We start from the raw sequence: 23,197 nt of genomic DNA, 5'->3' as shown, positions 1-23,197 counted from the left end.
TACAAAAATATGAGTAATCATTCATGACTTATTTACATGAAAACAAAATTACACCAAAAACACCTACAAACACTTTCATTCTTCAATTTTCTTCATCTAATTGATCTCTCTCAAGTTCTATCTTCAAGTTCTAAGTGTTCTTCATATATTCTACAAGTTCTAGTTACATAAAATCAAGAATACTTTCAAGTTTGCTAGCTCACTTCCAATCTTGTAAGGTGATCATCCAACCTCAAGAAATCTTTGTTTCTTACATTAGGTTATCATTCTAATACAAGGTAATAATCATATTCAAACTTTGGTTCAATTTCTATAACTATAACAATCTTATTTCAAGTGATGATCTTACTTGAACTTGTTTTCGTGTCATGATTCTGCTTCAAGAACTTCGAGCCATCCAAGGATCCGTTGAAGCTAGATCCATTTTTCTCTTTTCCAGTAGGTTTATCCAAGGAACTTAAGGTAGTAATGATGTTCATAACATCATTCGATTCATACATATAAAGCTATCTTATTCGAAGGTTTAAACTTGTAATCACTAGAACATAGTTTAGTTAATTCTAAACTTGTTCGCAAACAAAAGTTAATCCTTCTAACTTGAATTTTAAAATCAACTAAACACATGTTCTATATCTATATGATATGCTAACTTAATGATTTAAAACCTGGAAACACGAAAAACACCGTAAAACTGGATTTACGCCGTCGTAGTAACACCGCGGGCTATTTTGGGTTAGTTAATTAAAAACTATGATAAACTTTGATTTAAAAGTTGTTATTCTGAGAAAATGATTTTTATTATGAACATGAAATTATATCCAAAAATTATGGTTAAACTCAAAGTGGAAGTATGTTTTCTAAAATGGTCATCTAGACGTCGTTCTTTCGACTAAAATGACTACCTTTACAAAAATGACTTGTAACTTATTTTTCCGACTATAAACCTATACTTTTTCTGTTTAGATTCATAAAATAGAGTTCAATATGAAACCATAGAAATTTGATTCACTCAAAACGGATTTAAAATGAAGAAGTTATGGGTAAAACAAGATTGGATAATTTTTCTCATTTTAGCTACGTGAAAATTGGTAACAAATCTATTCCAACCATAACTTAATCAACTTGTATTGTATATTATTTAATCTTGAGATACCATAGACACGTATACAATGTTTCGACCTATCATGTCGACACATCTATATATATTTCGGAACAACCATAGACACTCTATATGTGAATGTTGGAGTTAGCTATACAGGGTTGAGGTTGATTCCAATATATATATAGTTTGAGTTGTGATCAATACTGAGATACGTATACACTGGGTCGTGGATTGATTCAAGATAATATTTATCGATTTATTTCTGTACATCTAACTGTGGACAACTAGTTGTAGGTTACTAACGAGGACAGCTGACTTAATAAACTTAAAACATCAAAATATATTAAAAGTGTTGTAAATATATTTTGAACATACTTTGATATATATGTATATATTGTTATAGGTTCGTGAATCAACCAGTGGCCAAGTCTTACTTCCCGGCGAAGTAAAAATCTGTGAAAGTGAGTTATAGTCCCACTTTTAAAATCTAATATTTTTGGGATGAGAATACATGCAGGTTTTATAAATGATTTAAAAAATAGACACAAGTACGTGAAACTACATTCTATGGTTGAATTATCGAAATCGAATATGCCCCTTTTTATTAATTCTGGTAATCTAAGAATTAGGGAACAGACACCCTAATTGACGCGAATCCTAAAGATAGATCTATTGGGCTTAACAAACCCCATCCAAAGTACCGGATGCTTTAGTACTTCGAAATTTATATCATATCCGAAGGGTGTCCCGGAATGATGGGGATATTCTTATATATGCATCTTGTTAATGTCGGTTACTAGGTGTTCACCATATGAATGATTTTTATCTCTATGTATGGGATGTGTATTGAAATATGAAATCTTGTGGTCTATTATTATGATTTGATATATATAGGTTAAACCTATAACTCACCAACATTTTTGTTGACGTTTTAAGCATGTTTATTCTCAGGTGATTATTAAGAGCTTCCGCTGTCGCATACTTAAATAAGGACGAGATTTGGAGTCCATGCTTGTATGATATTGTGTAAAAACTGCATTCAAGAAACTTATTTTGTTGTAACATATTTGTATTGTAAACCATTATGTAATGGTCGTATGTAAACAGGAAATTTTAGATTATCATTATTTGATAATCTACGTAAAGCTTTTTAAAACCTTTATCTATGAAATAAAGGTTATGGTTTGTTTTATAAAATGAATGCAGTCTTTGAAAAACGTCTCATATAGAGGTCAAAACCTCGCAACGAAATCAATTAATATGGAACGTTTTTAATCAATAAGAACGGGACATTTCAGTTGGTATCCGAGCGTTGGTCTTAGAGAACCAGAATTTTGCATTAGTGTGTCTTATCGAGTTTGTTAGGATGCATTAGTGAGTCTGGACTTCGACCGTGTTTACTTGAAAAATGATTGCTTAACAAATTTTGTTGGAAACTATATATTTTTAACATGTGAATATTATGTGATATATTAATCTCTTAACGCGTTTGATATTATGTGATAGATGTCTACCTCTAGAACAAGTCCCATTGACTCACCTAATAATAATGAAGAGTCAAATGTAAATTGGAATGATTCGTGGACTGATTCACAAGTTCCCGAAGAGGAACCGGAAGAAGAGTCGGAACCGGAAGAAGAATCGGAACCGGAAGAAGAATCGGAACCGGATGAAGAAGTAGAACCGGTGGGGGAAATAATAAAACGGTTAAGTAAAAGAAAATCCTCAACCAACCGACCAAGGTTAATTATGGTCAATGGTGTTTCCGCCAAGGAAGCAAAATATTGGGAGGATTACCAATTCTCCGATGAATCGGATTCCGACGAGAATTCCGATGATGTTATAGAAATTACCCCAACTGAATTTAAAAAGGCAAAAGAAAATAATAAGGGAAAGGGCATAAAAATAGAGAAATCTAATTCCAACCCCGATGAACTTTATATGTATCGTCAACTCCCGAAGTCCTTAAGTTGTAACAATAACCCGGGAACCTCTAAACCACCAGGTTTTTCTAAACCGTTGTGGAAAACGACAGTTAGTATTAGGGGAACATCATATATCCCTAGAAACTTGGCAAAACGAACCAAAACCGAAGAAGAAGAAACGAGCGAGTCGGAATAAGATAGTTGTATTCGTGTGGTGTAATATATGTAATATAGTGTTCTTATGCTTTATGATATATGTAAAAATTGCTTGTATTAATAAGTATTTTTTTATGAATCTAACTCTTGTCTATTTTACAGTTTAAAAACACAAAATGGATAGACAACCCAATATTTTAAGAGACCTACCCGGAGACATGATTGATGAAATCTTGTCTAGAGTCGGCCAGAATTCCTCGGCACAACTATTTAAGGCGAGATCAGTTTGTAAGACATTCGAAGAACATTCCAAGAATGTCTTGGTTTATAAGAGACTTTCGTTTGAAAGATGGGGGATATCACATTGGGAAACCCATAAGTTACGATGTGTTTACTTTGACGCATATATTGCGGGGAACCCAAATGCTATTTTACGCAACGGGTTAAGAAATTATTTTGACTCAATATATCCGAATATTGGACTTCGTGATTTAGAAAAAGCGGCTAACATGCAACATAAAGAAGCATGTTATGCTTACGGATTAGTAATGTTCGCTTCTCACCAAAGTGAGAACAAGAACATCGGGCTACAACTATTAAACAAAACGTTTCCACAAGTGACGGAGTCGGTAATTGGGGTAAGAAATGATGTTTTTAGATTATTATGGGACTGTTGGACATTACGTAACCCTCGTCCCTTTGACGACGTTACAACACGCTGTCTTATCAACGGCCATAACGGTTATGTTCCACAAGACCAAGGATGGGAAGTAGTCCTAGTAAAACCAGAATGCATGACTTGTTTCTGAACGTATGAATTACGTGTCTTTATTACCTTTGCTGAATGACTTGTGTACTAGCTAGAATTATCTTCACAACTATCTTGTATCAAAGTTATTGTGTGCTATATTTCATGCTTTATGTAAAATAAGCGGTATTGTAAGTTTGTAAAATATTGTATAAAAGTTTGAACGCGAAATATTATTATAATCAGTTTTTCATATAGAATTGTAGTAGTTGAATTGTATATTAGCTACTAAGTATGAACTTAACGGGTAGGTACTACCCGAATTTAAACTTATAAAATGCTAATATGAAGAAAAAGCTTTTATAAATGAGTTCATATTATGCTATGAAATACTATTAACTACTCTTAATATTCTGTATGATTAACTTGTTCCATTTGACTATTTTGAAGAAAATGGCACCGACTACTCGACACACCGTGAATATGAATGAAGTGGAATTCCGTACTTTTCTAGCTTCAAACATAGCCGCAGTGCAGGCTGCGCTACATACCAACAATAACCTTGGATCTGGCAGTACAGGAAATCGTGTAGGATCCACCTACAAAGAATTTACTGCCTGCAAACCTTTGGAATTTGATGGAACCGAAGGACCGATCGGATTGAAACGGTGGACCGAGAAGTTCGAATCGGTGTTTGCCATAAGTAAGTGTACTGAAGAGGACAAAGTGAAGTACGCTACGCATACCTTCACAGGTTCTGCGTTAACATGGTGGAATACCTATCTAGAGCAAGTGGGACAAGATGATGTGTACGCACTACCGTGGTCAGTGATGTTATGCGAGGGGTATATGAAATAGTATTATATTTTTGATACGAAAAGCGATACAGATTACACAAGTTTTAATTATTTATAGAGTGGGATATACCTAAACCTTGCTACAACACTTATAGGCAGTGTACCTAATCGTACTGTAGTGTAGTTTTTAGTAAGTCCGGTTCGTTCCACAGGGAGCTAGTGATTACGTACTATATTTTTATAAAACTATATTTATATAAATATATATATATATATATATAAGTAGTAATATTATTATAAAAGGGGGGTTTTTACCGTTTAATGACCGGTTTGTCGATTTTATATTTTTAAGCGTAAAGATAAATGACAATAATTAAAGTGCGTAAAATAAATAAATGACGATAAATAAAATAACAATAAATAAAATTGCGATAGAATATGAAATAAAAGGATTATGCTTATTTAAACTTCCGTAATCATGATGTTTGACGTTTTGATTTTAATTAATTGTTACTCGGGTTAATTGTCCTTTGTCATGGTTTATTTGATACCTATCTGGTTTTTATCCATAATAGTCCATCGGTCATAAATATAAAGTGCGAGTGTCCTCGTCAAATTACCCTTATACCCGAAGTCAAATATTCCAACTAATTAAGGATTTAAACTGTGACGCAGTTATCACTTCTGTCAACAATTACACCAGTTATCACTGTATGTAATCTACCCCTGTTTTGATTAGATATGAATATTAATTTACCCACTTGATCAGTTTGAATAATCAATTACCCAACTCGAATAATTAATTAAATGATTATAATAGATTCCATATGAACGTCACTAAATAGGACAACCATAATCATTATTAATTATTAGGATAATTAATTTGAAGATAGGTTCGACAGACTCCAATGAGTTGTCACTCAATTAGACAATACCCCCCATCTATTAATAGTCAATAGTCCAATTTCCACAAATGTCGGTCTTTTGCCCAAACCTTAATTATGGTACAAAGCCCAATTACCCAATTTTAGTAATTAGCCCAACATCATGATTACTTCGTTTTAAATAAGCATAATAATAACTTAGCTACGAGACATTAATATAAAAAGGTTGAACATAACTTACAATGATTAAAAATAGCGTAGCGTTACACGGACAGAATTTCGACTTACACACTCAAACGATCTCTATCATAAATCTTATTATTATCATAATTTAAAATTAAAATTAAGATTATTGTTATATCTTATTACATTAACATTATGATAGAGATATAGAATATAGATATTGATAATAGATAGATGGATCGATATATAGATTTAGGATAGAAAAATGTATATTTCAATTGATCGTTACATAGCCTTTTATAGGTGAAATTAGAAATTGAATTTTCATTTACGACCCCTGAACTATGCTCAATTAACAACTTTTTATTATTTAATATTATTCTTATTATGAATTATTTAAATATTATATTTTATTCTTGTGCATAGTTGACTCGTAATTTTTACACCGTTGCGTCGAGCGCTGAAAGTTGGTTCATGCCTCGGTTCCGAATTTTCGAACGCCCTTTCGTACAATTTTATATCGTGTACTTTGCGTTTTGTAACTTGTACTCTTGTCATTTTTAGACGTTTCTCATCAATAAATTGAACCTTTTGAATTGTATCTTGTACATTTGAGCTTTTTGGACGTTTTGGTCTTTCAAATCTTTGTTTTTGTCTTTAAATCTTCATTTTCGAGCGATTTGTGTCTTTCGTCTTCGCACTTATTTATTTAACTATTACAACTAAAAATAAGGAAATTACATTTAAAAACTTTACATATTGGAACGATATTGCTACTAAATATATGTTCATTTGGAGCACTATCAAATATCCCCACACTTGAGCGTTGCTTGTCCTCAAGCAATACAGAACTTGAAATAAAAATATACATGAATCACTTTTTTATTCATCACATTTTGTACATCAGTGATTTTGATATAGCGGTATAAACAATGACAGTAATGATGGTTAAAGGTGGGTGTGTCATCCACCGTTGCCTCGGGTTTAGGTCAACGACACTTGCAATCAAATAGCCGATTTACTTTCGGTTTCCAAAGCAAAGTGCACATTTGAAAGGTGGTTTACAGTCCCACATGACTATGAAAATGTAGATCCTTAAGGAAATTGGATCTTTATGAAAACATTTGATCTTTTTGAAAATTTAATCTAGCTTTTACCCTAGATAAGTTTTCCGGAATAACCCTTCACCGGTGTTTGCAAAATATTTTTGTGGGTTGTGTGGGTTTCAGATTTGAAAATTTTAGCTCAACACTTGTGGTTTTGTGTTACCCACTTGCTAACCTTGTATTAGGAAAGCAACACGTCCAGTTTACTTGTCCCGTATATTACCTTTCGGCAAACTACCGTCCGGTTGTAAAGGAAAGCGATGAACAAGAAACTGTTAAGGCAATGTCTCGTGACATGCTTTTAATTATGGTCCAAAAACGTGTCGGATGCTTTTACTATCCTTTGTAGGAGCAATAGTAAAGCTCACCCTTATAATTTGTCGGTTTGACACAAGGTCCTGTCTCCGACCATGCTATGCAACCACCGTTCTTACGGTTGACACCCGATTTGGTTCAGGTGACCTAATGAATTCCAATGAATTCTCAGGATTTTACGTTCAATGGTAATGAACGCATTGAAAATAAGTTTTCAGAAAACAAATCGGTTTTATTTTTGATCAAAATATTTTCTCGTTCAAGCTCGAGTTTAGATATCATTGAATTCCATGAGTTTGTAATTCTCAATCTTTAAGGTCAATCTCTAGGATTGAGTAATATCAGTCTTAAAAGCTGATTTTTGATCTTTAAGGAGATTATCCTTTCTGGAGATTTGATTCATTAGTCTTATCAAGCTAATTTGCACGGTGCCCCCCCATTATGCGAGATAAATCCTTCTCATGGTTAGGATAAATCTGACCACATGGCGACCCTGTTTGATGCTGAGGTCCGTGGATTTCCTGCTGATTTTAGAGATGACTTTTCTAGATTTTTCGTCAACCTACAGCTGGTCTGGACGACAACTTCATGACCTAAATCAAGAAGTGCGTGTCTTTTTCGGAAGACTTTACTTCCTTTTAATGATAGAATTGATTCATCGTGTAGATCCATCTTTCTTACAGTAAATCGGGTAAACCAGTTAATTTAGTCCAAAGTAAAAGCACCTGCAATAACTTTACAAAAACATGTGATAGATAGTTTTTAATTGAATAACTTGGTACATTCTCCCCACACTTGGCTTTTTTCATGTTTCTTTTTATATCTTAATAAATAAATTCAAGCGTTTTAGTTGTTTCTCAATTTATGTCCTTTCCGAGGTAACAATAATTTCGGCATTAACACCTAGTTTTATCGTTCATAAATATGTATAAACATGATTTTGAATTCATTTAGTTAAAAAATTTTAAAATTTTCATAATATTTAGAAAATAAGCCAAGTATAAACCCGAGAGAATTTATAACCCTTCCCCACACTTGAGATCATGCAATGCCCTCATTTGCATGAATTCGGACTATAATTATAAATTCATGAGGGTGATTAGTGTAGGAAAGTGATTAAAAATACCCAGTTTGTAATTACAAAGCTCGTCGAATGATAGATGGCGCGCCTCATCGTTCATTCCTTCATTTATTATATCACATTTGTTGTTTTGCATCTTGTCGTCAAAATTAGTAGCTTTTGCTGAACTTAATGTTAGTCTTTGAAAGTGCGTTGTTTTACCCTGTTGTTTACATGATAAAATACAAACATATATACATATTTTTAAAGTTGGGTTTATTACCCCACGTTCAAAAATTTATAAAATCAAATATATTTTTTTTTTTTGCATACTTTAAATCAATAAAATTAAAAATAATGATGACAAAATTTTTCGCCCCGCCCTCGGGTAAAGTAATTTCGGCTCAACGACCTAGTCTTCAACTCACGACGAATTTTAGAAATCATTTTTTTTCAACTTAATGAAATAAAGTAAATTTTTGTTTTTAAATTCACACAAAACTTAAAAAGAAAACATATTAATTTCATATAAAACCTAAAAAACAAAAAAATTCAGAATGGGGGGAGAAAACTAGTTCTTTAGTGTCTGCTAGTGGAAAAGACCAATCGGATTCCATTCTCGGAACTACACGAGAACAGAACAACTAACTCCAAACAGCATTTTCTTTTTAGAATATTTGAATCTCCTCACACTTAGGTAGATGTGGTGTCGAAATTGTGATTAACTTCATCGTCAATTTCTCTTGGACCATAATCAACTTGCATATCTGTGACTTTTGCTTTAAGCCAGTGACCAGCTTTTTCCGTAATATCCACAAATTCAACTAGCTTCGCCTTTTCTTTAGGCGACAGATTGGATACTAATCGGTTACATAACTTAAAGTTCCCCTTACTTTTAGCATCAATAACCCGTTTAAAAAGTTTCTTCATTGAACTGTTAATAACGGGGTCATCTAATTTCGTATCAACAACGGGGTTCTTTATTATCAAGTCATCATTAGGTGTTACTTCATTTTCCCCACACTTAGGCGTTTCATTATTGTTTAGCACTACCGCTGGAGTTGGTAAAACAACATGGTTATTACCAATCGTTTTTATTGGTTCAATGGTTTTGGTTGGTGGAGATTTAGACTTTCGAATCATAAAGGTGATTGATTTGTCACCACTTTTAAGTGTCATTCTTCCATTTCCTACATCAAAGAACGCCCTGGTGGACGCTAAGAATGGTCGACCTAAAATTAGAGGAATGTTTGGGTCCTCTTCTATGTCAATGACAATGAATTCGACTAGAAAGGTTAAATTACCTACTTGAATGGGTAGGTTGTCGGCAATTCCAACTGGGTGCTTAATGGTTTGATCAAAGAGTCGAATACTCATATCCGTTGGACTTAACTTACCTACACCTAATCTTTTATATAATGAAAGAGGCATAACACTAACACTTGCACCTAAATCTGCTAATGCATCATACATGACACAATCACTAAGTAGACAAGGAACAATAAATTCACCCGGATCACCTACTCTTGGTGGAGGTTTTGGTGGAACTGTCTTCACTGGGTTTACTTCTACGGTTTTTGTTTCTTGCACTTTCTTATACTTCTTCTTCTTCTTCTTTCCAATGGTATCACCAACTTTATTACCTATTACTTGCTCATACTCAACTCCTTTTCTTGGAAACGGGATGGGTGGTTTATATGGTGCCACCACTGGCTTTACATACTCTGGTGGTGGTGGTGTAACTTCTTCATTGTTACTCACATCTAAAACCTTTCCAACTTCTGGAGCTGGTTTTTCAGAATTTGTTGACACCATGTTAACATTCTCATTCCGAGGATTTACTTCAGTATTACTCGGTAGCTTTCCTTGTTCCCTCTCACTTATCATGCTAGCAAGAGTACCTACGTGTTTTTCTAGATTCAAAATGGAAGCTTGTTGAGTTCTTAATGACTGATCAAACCTCTCGTTCGTTTGGGTTTGAGTTTCAATAAATTGTGTTTGAGATTCAACTAGCTTAAATACCACTTCTTCCAGATTTGACTTTTTCTCTTCGGTTTGTTGTGGTGGTTTATACAAGCCAGGTCTTTGTTGATTGAAAGTGTTGTTTTGAGTTGGTTGGTTATTCGGACCTTGTTGGTTATACGAGTTATTGTCGGGTCCTTTTGGATTGTAAAGAATGTTTTGATTTCGATTGAAGTTTGGCCTTGGCGGGTGATAATTATTTCCAGGCCTTTGGTTCATATAGGAAACATTCTCTCGTTGTTCCAATGTTAGTTCAACATTACAATCTTTCAATAAGTGTGGTCCACCGCATTGCTCACAACTGATTCGTATTGCGTGAATATCTTTATTCATCTTTTCCATTCTTCTTTCGAAAGCATCTATTTTTGCGGAAACGGAATCAAAGTCATGGCTAGAATCGGCTCTAGCCGCTTTAGATGATCTAACGATATCTTTTTCTTAGTGCCACTCATGAGAGTGGGAGGCTGTATTATCAATAATTTTGTAAGCTTCAGTTGCGGTTTTCTTCATGATGGAACCACCAGCTGTTATGTCGATGTCTTTTCTTGTAGCGATGTCTACGCCTTTATAGAAGATTTGCACTATTTGAAAAGTATCTAATCCGTGTTGAGGACATCCTCTCAACATCCTTCCGAATCTTGTCCACGCCTCATATAATGTTTCATTTGGCTTTTGCGCGAATGTAACAATTTCTCCTTGAAGTCTCACGGCTTTGGATGCCGGAAAGAATTGTTTAAGAAATTTCTCAACTAAAACATCCCATGTGTCAATCGCCCCTTCAGGTAACGATTCTAACCAATCTTTGGCTTCTCCCTTTAAAGTCCAGGGAAACAACATGAGATAGATCTGTTCATCCTCAACTTCTCGGATTTTGAATAGTGTACAGATCCTATTAAACGTACGAAGATGTTCGTTTGGATCTTCCTTCGGCGCACCACTATATTGGCACTGATTAGTTACCATGTGTAGGATTTGTCCTTTGATTTCATAATCTGGCGCATTAATGTCTGGCTTAATAATGGCGTGACCTTGGCCCGTGCGTGTGGCTCTCATTCGGTCTTCCATACTTAGAGGTTCCAGATTTTCCATAATTGAATTTGTTGAATACGAATCACTAGAAGATTCTGATTTAATGGTTTGTGGTTCAGGAGGAATGATTAGTGGTTCTGGATCTTGGAATTGTCCCTGAACATTCTCCGGATTCTCAATTGTGAGGTCGGGTTCAAAAGATGGATTATCGGAAATTTGAGTTGGAGTTCTTGGTCGACTATATGATGATTCTAAAGAAAAATCAACAGCGACAATATTGGCTAGATGTCTTGATCGAGTTATAAGTGGTGAACGTATGAAAGGTGGTGAACGTTTTACTCGGTGCATTCACTGAATATCCTATTAGTTTTTAAAAGGAAAGAAAAATTATATAAGTTATCCAATTAATAGACTTTTCTGATTTTGCCCACGTTTCGAATAGCCAAAAGATGCAGCAGAGGGGCAGGATTCGTTTGGTCTCAATATAATTGAGTACTGTTTGGCTCCAATAACCCGGTCCACGTACAAATCCAACTATTACTACGAACCAGAAAATTTTGATGTCTATCAATTTAACCACTTAAAATAAATTTTCGTAATTTTAAGAAATTTAGAGAAGAAGTAGAAAAAAATCTAAGTCCTAAAAACTAGAATGGCGAGAAATAAGAGAGAAAAAGAGTGCGCGTCGAAAAGTGTCGAAAAATGAAAAAGACGAAGAGTGGTTTGTAAACACGCGGTTAATCCAACCTTATAACGATCACTATCTTAAAATTAAAGCTACAAATGGAGATCACTAATTGGAATTGTAATTGATACATAGGTAAACGCGTCGAAAAATAAAAATAAGAAAATAGCGCGAAAAATGGCGTCGCAAAATTCTAAAGCACCTAAAACTTAGTCTAAGGAATAAGCACTTAAGGGATTTTATGGCAAAGCCTAAAAATCTAAAAATGAAAATAACTATGGCAAAACTAAACTTAATACTAAAAGTTGCGACTAGATTCTAAAAATTTAAAGGTAATAAAACTTAATTTTTTTTTTTTTTTTTTTTTTTTTAAAAAAAACAAGCACAAAAATATAACAACTTGTGTGTTACGTTAGATGTGAATTGTAGCCTCAAATCACCAAGACATATTATAAGGGTTATTCTCCCTTTTTGAGTCGGCTGGACAAATAAGAATAAAAGATATGCTCGTTTGTTTTGGATCACAAAAACATATTGTTTGATTTTGGTAAAGAGTTGATTGTGAATTAATTTCTTCTACTCTTGCATTCCAAACAAAAAGGCAATTCTCTTTCTTTTGTTTCTTACGACAGAACACCAACAAAAGTTTTTGTTTTAAGGGTTAATTTATATTAACTCTTGTTGGCATCTTACCAAAAAAAAATTAAGAAAGTTTTGGTGTCAAGAATTAGTTGATATTAATTCTTATTAATCTAGCATCTAACGTACGAAGCAATAAAACAAAGTGTTTTTTTTTTCACGAAATTAATATCTTTTTTTTAACTCATTTACTATTCATGAATAGTAAATGAACGAAATTAATTAATTTACTATTCACATGAAAGTGACATGATAGAAATTATTAATTACAAGTTACATAATATACACCTGAAGTATTTAATAAATACGACTTTTTAAAACTTTATCACTATAAAACAAAATGTTAGATCACGATGTGTAATAAATACTCTAACAAGCCATAGTAAATTTTTTTTTATAGGGGAAGTGAGTTGTCGCTTATTACAATAATACTTAAGTATAAAAGGACATTTTGCCATACATGAATTTAGGGAAAAGTATAATAATACACCATCGGTGGTGTTTGTCAATACCCACGATATTGACAAACTACTCTATAAGTATTATTTTTGTAAACTACTGCTTGTTCTTTGAGTTAATTAATCCATTGAAAAGTTTAATGCATTTATTAAATATAAATATTAACATGCAACACCTTATCAAATAAAGTGTGCATGTGGAACATACAAAGTCCTAGTGGCCGACAATTGATACAGCACATTTTTTTTTTCTTTTTCACGATGAGGGGAAAAGGAGATGTATTAATTCCAAGGTGTTTACGGGTGGGACTCGTTGGGGGACATATGTTTTCTTTCTTGGATCCCAAAACTTGATGTCAAAATAAAAATATTAAAAATATATTAAAAATAGTACAATATATTAAAAATAAATGTGCTGTATATAGTTTACAACGAGTGGTATTTTTTTTCAACACTTATTACAATATATTAAAAATAAAAATTACTTTTAAACAAACATAGTTTACAAAAATATAGCGTTTTTCAGCGTTCCCCGGCAGCGGTGCCAAAAACTTGATGTTATGCGAGGGGTATATGAAATAGTATTATATTTTTGATACGAAAAGCGATACAGATTACACAAGTTTTAATTATTTATAGAGTGGGATATACCTAAACCTTGCTACAACACTTATAGGCAGTGTACCTAATCGTACTGTAGTGTAGTTTTTAGTAAGTCCGGTTCGTTCCACAGGGAGCTAGTGATTACGTACTATATTTTTATAAAACTATATTTATATAAATATATATATATATATATATATAAGTAGTAATATTATTATAAAAGGGGGGTTTTTACCGTTTAATGACCGGTTTGTCGATTTTATATTTTTAAGCGTAAAGATAAATGACAATAATTAAAGTGCGTAAAATAAATAAATGACGATAAATAAAATAACAATAAATAAAATTGCGATAGAATATGAAATAAAAGGATTATGCTTATTTAAACTTCCGTAATCATGATGTTTGACGTTTTGATTTTAATTAATTGTTACTCGGGTTAATTGTCCTTTGTCATGGTTTATTTGATACCTATCTGGTTTTTATCCATAATAGTCCATCGGTCATAAATATAAAGTGCGAGTCTCCTCGTCAAATTACCCTTATACCCGAAGTCAAATATTCCAACTAATTAAGGATTTAAACTGTGACGCAGTTATCACTTCTGTCAACAATTACACTAGTTATCACTGTATGTAATCTACCCCTGTTTTGATTAGATATGAATATTAATTTACCCACTTGATCAGTTTGAATAATCAATTACCCAACTCGAATAATTAATTAAATGATTATAATAGATTCCATATGAACGTCACTAAATAGGACAACCATAATCATTATTAATTATTAGGATAATTAATTTGAAGATAGGTTCGACAGACTCCAATGAGTTGTCACTCAATTAGACAATACCCCCCATCTATTAATAGTCAATAGTCCAATTTCCACAAGAGTCGGTCTTTTGCCCAAACCTTAATTATGGTACAAAGCCCAATTACCCAATTTTAGTAATTAGCCCAACATCATGATTACTTCGTTTTAAATAAGCATAATAATAACTTAGCTACGAGACATTAATATAAAAAGGTTGAACATAACTTACAATGATTAAAAATAGCGTAGCGTTACACGGACAGAATTTCGACTTACACACTCAAACGATCTCTATCATAAATCTTATTATTATCATAATTTAAAATTAAAATTAAGATTATTGTTATATCTTATTACATTAACATTATGATAGAGATATAGAATATAGATATTGATAATAGATAGATGGATCGATATATAGATTTAGGATAGAAAAATGTATATTTCAATTGATCGTTACATAGCCTTTTATAGGCGAAATTAGAAATTGAATTTTCATTTACGACCCCTGAACTATGCTCAATTAACAACTTTTTATTATTTAATATTATTCTTATTATGAATTATTTAAATATTATATTTTATTCTTGTGCATAGTTGACTCGTAATTTTTACACCGTTGCGTCGAGCGCTGAAAGTTGGTTCATGCCTCGGTTCCGAATTTTCGAACGCCCTTTCGTACAATTTTATATCGTGTACTTTGCGTTTTGTAACTTGTACTCTTGTCATTTTTAGACGTTTCTCATCAATAAATTGAACCTTCTGAATTGTATCTTGTACATTTGAGCTTTTTGGACGTTTTGGTCTTTCAAATCTTCGTTTTTGTCTTTAAATCTTCATTTTCGAGCGATTTGTGTCTTTCGTCTTCGCACTTATTTATTTAACTATTACAACTAAAAATAAGGAAATTACATTTAAAAACTTTACATATTGGAACGATATTGCTACTAAATATATGTTCATTTGGAGCACTATCAGTCAGCATTCAAGCACTTGATGAACGAGAAGTACCGTCCCAGAACCGAGGTCAATAAGCTCAAGACAGAACTTAGAGGGTTACGAACCCAAGGATTTGATATTACCACGTACGAAAGACGATTCACAGAATTGTGCCTATTGTGTCCGGGAGCATTCGAAGATGAGGAAGAGAAGATCGACGCGTTTGTGAAAGGATTACCGGAAAGAATCCAAGAAGATATAAGTTCACACGAGCCCGCCTCCATACAAAAGGCATGTAGAATGGCTCACAAACTAGTGAACCAGATTGAAGAAAGAATTAAAGAACAGACTGCTGAAGAGGCCAATGTGAAGCAAGTCAAAAGAAAGTGGGAGGAAAACGGTGATAAGAATCACCAATACAACAACAACAGCAATTACAACAATAATCGCAACAATTATCCCAACAATCGCAACATCAATCGCAACTACAACAAACGGCCCAATAACAACAACAACAATAACAGCAACTACAACAATCATCCCAACAACAATAATAACCGCAACAACAACAACAATCAGAAGCAGCTATGCCAAAGGTGTGAAAAGTATCACTCGGGGTTCTGCACCAAATTTTGCAACAAGTGTAAAATAAATGGTCATAGCGCGGTGAAGTGTGAGGTCTATGGACCAGGGGTTAATAGAACGAAAGGAACAAATGGTGTCGGAACGAGTAATGGCGGAGCAAGTAGTGTCGGAGCAAGTTATGCCAATGTAGTTTGTTATAAATGTGGAAAACCGGGCCACATTATTAGAAATTGCCCGAACCAGGAGAACACGAATGGACAAGGCCGCGGAAGAGTTTTCAATATTAATGCGGCAGAGGCACAGGAAGACCCGGAGCTTGTTACGGGTACGTTTCTTATTGAAAATAAATCTGCTTACGTTTTATTTGATTCGGGTGCGGATAGAAGCTATATGAGTAGAGATTTTTGTGCTAAATTAAGTTGTCCATTGACGCCTTTGGATAGTAAATTTTTACTCGAATTAGCAAATGGTAAATTAATTTCAGCAGATAATATATGTCGGAATCGAGAAATTAAACTGGTTAGCGAAACATTTAAGATTGATTTGATACCAGTAGAGTTAGGGAATTTTGATGTGATAATCGGTATGGACTGGTTGAAAGAAGTGAAAGCAGAGATCGTCTGTTACAAAAATGCAATTCGCATTATACGAGAAAAAGGAAAACCCTTAATGGTGTACGGAGAAAAGGGCAACACGAAGCTACATCTTATTAGTAATTTGAAGGCACAAAAACTAATAAGAAAAGGTTGCTATGCTGTTCTAGCACACGTCGAGAAAGTACAAACTGAAGAAAAGAGCATCAATGATGTTCCCATTGCAAAAGAATTTCCCGATGTATTTCCGAAAGAATTACCGGGATTACCCCCACATCGATCCGTTGAATTTCAAATAGATCTTGTACCAGGAGCTGCACCAATAGCTCGTGCTCCTTACAGACTCGCACCCAGCGAGATGAAAGAACTGCAAAGCCAATTACAAGAACTTTTAGAGCGTGGTTTCATTCGACCAAGCACATCACCGTGGGGAGCTCCTGTTTTGTTTGTCAAGAAGAAAGATGGTACATTCAGGTTGTGTATCGACTACCGAGAGTTGAACAAACTTACCATCAAGAACCGCTACCTACTACCGAGAATCGACGACTTATTTGATCAACTACAAGGCTCGTCTGTTTATTCAAAGATTGACTTACCTTCCGGGTATCATCAAATGCGGGTGAAAGAAGATGATATTCCAAAGACTGCTTTCAGAACACGTTACGGTCATTACGAGTTTATGGTCATGCCGTTTGGTTTAACTAATGCACCAGCTATGTTCATGGACCTTATGAACCGAGTGTGTGGACCATACCTTGACAAGTTTGTCATTGTTTTCATTGATGACATACTTATTTACTCAAAGAATGACCAAGAACACGGTGAACATTTGAGAAAGGTGTTAGAAGTATTGAGGAAGGAAGAATTGTACGCTAAGTTTTCAAAGTGTGCATTTTGGTTGGAAGAAGTTCAATTCCTCGGTCACATAGTGAACAAAGAAGGTATTAAGGTGGATCCGGCAAAGATAGAAACTGTTGAAAAGTGGGAAACCCCGAAAACTCCGAAACACATACGCCAGTTTTTAGGACTAGCTGGTTACTACAGAAGGTTCATCCAAGACTTTTCCAGAATAGCAAAACCCTTGACTGCATTAACGCATAAAGGGAAGAAATTTGAATGGAAGGATGAACAAGAGAAAGCGTTTCAGTTATTGAAGAAAAAGCTAACTACGGCACCTATATTGTCATTGCCTGAAGGGAATGATGATTTTGTGATTTATTGTGACACATCAAAGCAAGGTCTCGGTTGTGTATTAATGCAACGAACGAAGGTGATTGCTTATGCCTCTAGACAATTAAAGATTCACGAGCAAAATTATACGACGCATGATTTGGAATTAGGCGCGGTTGTTTTTGCATTAAAGACTTGGAGGCACTACTTATATGGGGTCAAAAGTATTATATATACTGACCACAAAAGTCTTCAACACATATTTAATCAGAAACAACTGAATATGAGACAGCGTAGGTGGATTGAATTGTTGAATGATTACGACTTTGAGATTCGTTACCACCCGGGGAAGGCAAATGTGGTAGCCGATGCCTTGAGCAGGAAGGACAGAGAACCCATTCGAGTAAAATCTATGAATATAATGATTCATAATAACCTTACTACTCAAATAAAGGAGGCGCAACAAGGAGTTTTAAAAGAGGGAAATTTAAAGGATGAAATACCCAAAGGATCGGAGAAGCATCTTAATATTCGGGAAGACGGAACCCGGTATAGGGCTGAAAGGATTTGGGTACCAAAATCTGGAGATATGAGAGAAATGGTACTTAGAGAAGCTCATAAAACCAGATACTCAATACATCCTGGAACGGAGAAGATGTACAAGGATCTCAAGAAACATTTTTGGTGGCCGGGTATGAAAGCCGATGTTGCTAAATACGTAGGAGAATGTTTGACGTGTTCTAAGGTCAAAGCTGAGCATCAGAAACCATCAGGTCTACTTCAACAACCCAAAATCCCAGAATGGAAATGGGAAAACATTACCATGGATTTCATCACTAAATTGCCAAGGACTGCAAGTGGTTTTGATACTATTTGGGTAATAGTTGATCGTCTCACCAAATCAGCACACTTCCTGCCAATAAGAGAAGATGACAAGATGGAGAAGTTAGCACGACTGTATTTGAAGGAAGTCGTCTCCAGACATGGAATACCAATCTCTATTATCTCTGATAGGGATGGCAGATTTATTTCAAGATTCTGGCAGACATTACAGCAAGCATTAGGAACTCGTCTAGACATGAGTACTGCCTATCATCCACAAACTGATGGGCAGAGCGAAAGGACGATACAAACGCTTGAAGACATGCTACGAGCATGTGTTATTGATTTCGGAAATAGTTGGGATCGACATCTACCGTTAGCAGAATTTTCCTACAACAACAGCTACCATTCAAGCATTGAGATGGCGCCGTTTGAAGCACTTTATGGTAGAAAGTGCAAGTCTCCAATTTGTTGGAGTGAAGTGGGGGATAGACAGATTACGGGTCCGGAGATTATACAAGAAACTACCTAGAAGATCATCCAAATTCAACAACGGTTGAAAACCGCCCAAAGTCGACAAAAGAGCTACGCTGACATTAAAAGAAAAGATATAGAATTTGAAATTGGAGAGATGGTCATGCTTAAAGTTGCACCTTGGAAAGGCGTTGTTCAATTTGGTAAACGAGGGAAATTAAATCCAAGGTATATTGGACCATTCAAGATTATTGATCGTGTCGGACCAGTAGCTTACCGACTTGAGTTACCTCAACAACTCGCGGCTGTACATAACACTTTCCACGTCTCGAATTTGAAGAAATGTTTTGCTAAAGAAGATCTCACTATTCCGTTAGATGAAATCCAAATCAACGAAAAACTTCAATTCATCGAAGAACCCGTCGAAATAATGGATCGTGAGGTTAAAAGACTTAAGCAAAACAAGATACCAATTGTTAAGGTTCGATGGAATGCTCGTAGAGGACCCGAGTTCACCTGGGAGTGTGAAGATCAGATGAAGAAGAAATACCCGCATTTATTTCCAGAAGATACGTCAACACCTCCAACTGCTTAAAATTTCGGGACGAAATTTATTTAACGGGTAGGTACTGTAGTGACCCGAACTTTTCCATGTTTATATATATATTAAATGAAATTTTTATTTACATGATTAAGTGTTTCCAACATGTTAAGCAATCAAACTTGTTAAGACTTGATTAATTGAAATATGTTTCATATAGACAATTGACCACCCAAGTTGACCGGTGATTCACGAACGTTAAAACTTGTAAAAACTATATGATGACATATATATGGATATATATATATTTAACATGATACTATGATAAGTAAACATATCATTAAGTATATTAACAATGAACTACATATGTAAAAACAAGACTACTAACTTAATGATTTTTAAACGAGACATATATGTAACGATTATCGTTGTAAAGACATTTAATGGATATATATCATATTAAGAGATATTCATACATGATAATGTCATGATAATATAATAATTTAAAATCTCATTTGATATTATAAACATTGGGTTAACAACATTTAACAAGATCGTTAACCTAAAGGTTTCAAAACAACACTTACATGTAACGACTAACGATGACTTAACGACTCAGTTAAAATGTATATACATGTAGTGTTTTAATATGTATTTATACACTTTTGAAAGACTTCAATACACTTATCAAAATACTTCTACTTAACAAAAATGCTTACAATTACATCCTCGTTCATTTTCATCAACAATTCTACTCGTATGCACCCGTATTCGTACTCGTACAATACACAGCTTTTAGATGTATGTACTATTGGTATATACACTCCAATGATCAGCTCTTAGCAGCCCATGTGAGTCACCTAACACATGTGGTAACCATCATTTGGCAACTAGCATGAAATATCTCATAAAATTACAAAAATATGAGTAATCATTCATGACTTATTTACATGAAAACAAAATTACATATCCTTTATATCTAATCCATACACCAACGACCAAAAACACCTACAAACACTTTCATTCTTCAATTTTCTTCATCTAATTGATCTCTCTCAAGTTCTATCTTCAAGTTCTAAGTGTTCTTCATATATTCTACAAGTTCTAGTTACATAAAATCAAGAATACTTTCAAGTTTGCTAGCTCACTTCCAATCTTGTAAGGTGATCATCCAACCTCAAGAAATCTTTGTTTCTTACAGTAGGTTATCATTCTAATACAAGGTAATAATCATATTCAAACTTTGGTTCAATTTCTATAACTATAACAATCTTATTTCAAGTGATGATCTTACTTGAACTTGTTTTCGTGTCATGATTCTGCTTCAAGAACTTCGAGCCATCCAAGGATCCGTTGAAGCTAGATCCATTTTTCTCTTTTCCAGTAGGTTTATCCAAGGAACTTAAGGTAGTAATGATGTTCATAACATCATTCGATTCATACATATAAAGCTATCTTATTCGAAGGTTTAAACTTGTAATCACTAGAACATAGTTTAGTTAATTCTAAACTTGTTCGCAAACAAAAGTTAATCCTTCTAACTTGAATTTTAAAATCAACTAAACACATGTTCTATATCTATATGATATGCTAACTTAATGATTTAAAACCTGGAAACACGAAAAACACCGTAAAACCGGATTTACGCCGTCGTAGTAACACCGCGGGCTATTTTGGGTTAGTTAATTAAAAACTATGATAAACTTTGATTTAAAAGTTGTTATTCTGAGAAAATGATTTTTATTATGAACATGAAACTATATCCAAAAATTATGGTTAAACTCAAAGTGGAAGTATGTTTTCTAAAATGGTCATCTAGACGTCGTTCTTTCGACTGAAATGACTACCTTTACAAAAACAACTTGTAACTTATTTTTCCGACTATAAACCTATACTTTTTCTGTTTAGATTCATAAAATAGAGTTCAATATGAAACCATAGCAATTTGATTCACTCAAAACGGATTTAAAATGAAGAAGTTATGGGTAAAACAAGATTGGATAATTTTTCTCATTTTAGCTACGTGAAAATTGGTAACAAATCTATTCCAACCATAACTTAATCAACTTGTATTGTATATTATTTAATCTTGAGATACCATAGACACGTATACAATGTTTCGACCTATCATGTCGACACATCTATATATATTTCGGAACAACCATAGACACTCTATATGTGAATGTTGGAGTTAGCTATACAGGGTTGAGGTTGATTCCAATATATATATAGTTTGAGTTGTGATCAATACTGAGATACGTATACACTGGGTCGTGGATTGATTCAAGATAATATTTATCAATTTATTTCTGTACATCTAACTGTGGACAACTAGTTGTAGGTTACTAACGAGGACAGCTGACTTAATAAACTTAAAACATCAAAATATATTAAAAGTGTTGTAAATATATTTTGAACATACTTTGATATATATGTATATATTGTTATAGGTTCGTGAATCAACCAGTGGCCAAGTCTTACTTCCCGGCGAAGTAAAAATCTGTGAAAGTGAGTTATAGTCCCACTTTTAAAATCTAATATTTTTGGGATGAGAATACATGCAGGTTTTATAAATGATTTAAAAAAATAGACACAAGTACGTGAAACTACATTCTATGGTTGAATTATCGAAATCAAATATGCCCCTTTTTATTAAGTCTGGTAATCTAAGAATTAGGGAACAGACACCCTAAGTGACGCGAATCCTAAAGATAGATCTATTGGGCTTAACAAACCCCATCCAAAGTACCGGATGCTTTAGTACTTCGAAATTTATATCATATCCGAAGGGTGTCCCGGAATGATGGGGATATTCTTATATATGCATCTTGTTAATGTCGGTTACCAGGTGTTCACCATATGAATGATTTTTATCTCTATGTATGGGATGTGTATTGAAATATGAAATCTTGTGGTCTATTATTATGATTTGATATATATAGGTTAAACCTATAACTCACCAACATTTTTGTTGACGTTTTAAGCATGTTTATTCTCAGGTGATTATTAAGAGCTTCCGCTGTCGCATACTTAAATAAGGACGAGATTTGGAGTCCATGCTTGTATGATATTGTGTAAAAACTGCATTCAAGAAACTTATTTTGTTGTAACATATTTGTATTGTAAACCATTATGTAATGGTCGTGTGTAAACAGGATATTTTAGATTATCATTATTTGATAATCTACGTAAAGCTTTTTAAAACCTTTATCTATGAAATAAAGGTTATGGTTTGTTTTAAAAAATGAATGCAGTCTTTGAAAAACGTCTCATATAGAGGTCAAAACCTCGCAACGAAATCAATTAATATGGAACGTTTTTAATCAATAAGAACGGGACATTTCACTTTGTTAATAATTACACCAATTACCCTTGAATGTAATCCACCCCTGTTTCAACGAGTCCATTGACTATTAATCCATCCCCGTGTCCGATAAAATGAACAATTATTGGTATTTATAGATATCCCGCCCACCGTACCCGATTAAGCGTATGTGGTTATTTATAGATACGTCGAATTGTAAATCTCTATATTAAATTAACGA

Source organism: Rutidosis leptorrhynchoides, chromosome 7 (genome assembly GCF_046630445.1).
Source record: "Rutidosis leptorrhynchoides isolate AG116_Rl617_1_P2 chromosome 7, CSIRO_AGI_Rlap_v1, whole genome shotgun sequence".
In the NCBI taxonomy this organism is placed as follows: Eukaryota; Viridiplantae; Streptophyta; class Magnoliopsida; order Asterales; family Asteraceae; genus Rutidosis; species Rutidosis leptorrhynchoides.
Note: the sequence above shows the minus strand (reverse complement) of the source record.